This window comes from Propithecus coquereli, unplaced genomic scaffold (assembly GCF_000956105.1).
Source record: "Propithecus coquereli isolate 6110/MARCELLA unplaced genomic scaffold, Pcoq_1.0 Scaffold72, whole genome shotgun sequence".
NCBI classification, from domain to species: domain Eukaryota; kingdom Metazoa; phylum Chordata; class Mammalia; order Primates; family Indriidae; genus Propithecus; species Propithecus coquereli.
The window spans coordinates 2364825-2366780 of NW_012153285.1; positions in this window are offsets into that span (position 1 = coordinate 2364825).

Sequence of the window (1956 nt, forward strand, 5' to 3'; positions counted from 1 at the left end):
TATATATATAATTTCAGAATATTACAGAGGTACAAATGTTTAGGTTATATATATTGCCTTTGCCCCACCCAAGTCAGAGCTTCAAGTGTGTCCATCCCCCAGTGAGCACCACACCCATTAGGTGTGAATATACCCATCCCCTCCTCCCCTCTTCCACCTGCCCAATGCCTGATGAATGTTACTACTATATCTGGACATAAGTGTTGATCAGTTAATAACAATTTGATGGTGAGTACATGTGGTGCTTGTTTTTTCATTCTGGTGATACTTCACTTAGCAAAATGGGCTCCAGATCTATCTAGGATAATACAAGGGGTACTATTTTGTTTACTATTCCTCTCTCCTTACATGTAGTTAGCCTGCACTCACCCTCTACATTTTTATCCCTTAAAATTCTATTTATGATACAGACACAAGATGACAGACTAGAAGCCACCTACACGTGCTGCTCTTGAAAAGAGGATTGAAATTTGCAAGTAGATGCCCACCTACGGATGGACCCTCTTGAAGAAGCATCGTAAATCATCAGAGAAGTGATGGGAGACACTGAGAGTGAAGGAGAAGGGGATGGGGAGATTCACTTGCCATGACTGAAAGGTACCTGGGGAAGACACGTACTTATAGGGAAGGGACAAAGGAGACAACCCCACAGCTCCACACTGTCTCTGTGGACCTTGAAAGTTGAGCTGGAAGGGGACCCTCGCTACCACCTCAGGCCACTATACTGATTAGGAAACTGCTTGGAGATTGTGCAGTAATATTGCACTGGCGAGTGGGCTCAGCGGGGACCAGCTAGTTTCTGTTCCCAAATCGCTGCAGCTGACACCATTCTGAGCTCTCAAATTGGGAACACATAGTCTACACAGCACTAGGTTTAGCTACAACCAACTCCACGTCACCCCAGCTGGGTGAGGGTTGGAGCAGGGAGAGCAGATGCTCTCATGGGCAACATGACTAGGAGCTGAGCATCCACATCCAACCAGAGAATTTGAATGGAGTACGTGCTGATGCTACTCAAGAACTTCCATGCTAACAGCCTCAGCGGAACTGATGTGGGGAGAGTCCCAGCTGTCCAGCAGCCCAGTCCCCCAGCTTCATGCTAAGCCAAACCTGCAGTCCAGCACTCCACCATGGACCTGCTAGCCATGAGCCACCTTCTGCCACATGCTGCCATTACAGCTGGACCTGAGTGGAGTGAACACCAACAGCCCTGACACCTGTGACCACCAGCTAGATAGCTCACTTTACAGCCACTGCTAACTCTTTTGGAGACCCAGGCAGAGTGATCCCTTGCAACACCTACCTCTGTGGAGAAGGACTCACCTATCACCTCACTGAGCCTCCAACAGTGACCTGGGGACAAAACTACCACTCCATACAAAGATATCCCAGAACTGGCTTGGACTGTAACAATCACAGGAAATGACACAACACAGAACAGCTACATCATAGGAACTCAGTGCATTGGCCCCTCTCCTGCTGGATCAATCTTCCAGAAAAAGACACAAATGTGCCATCTAGGGATCTTTCCTTCTTCTCACTAACTATGAGAGTTCCCAGCAAAGGAGAAGAGGTGCACTGCAAAACTATCTGTCCTGAACTGAGAGAAGAGGGTTCACTCAAGAAGAAACCAGCAAAAGAGCTCTGGCAACATGAAAAAACAAACTAATTTTACAACTCCAAAAGATCATAGTAGACCAACAGCAATGGACTCTAACGAAAATGAAATTGTCAATATGTCAGAAATGAAATTTAGAATATGGATGACAAATCAGATGAATGGGATTGAGAAGAAAGTTGAAAGCCAACAAACATTCAAACTATGGCAAAGAGGAAGGATATTTTTCTCTCTTCATTATACTGAAAATTACCCAGGGAAGAATAGAGCCTCCCGAGAAATAGAACATGAAAGTTATGTATTTATAATATACACAAATATATGAGTATATTATATAT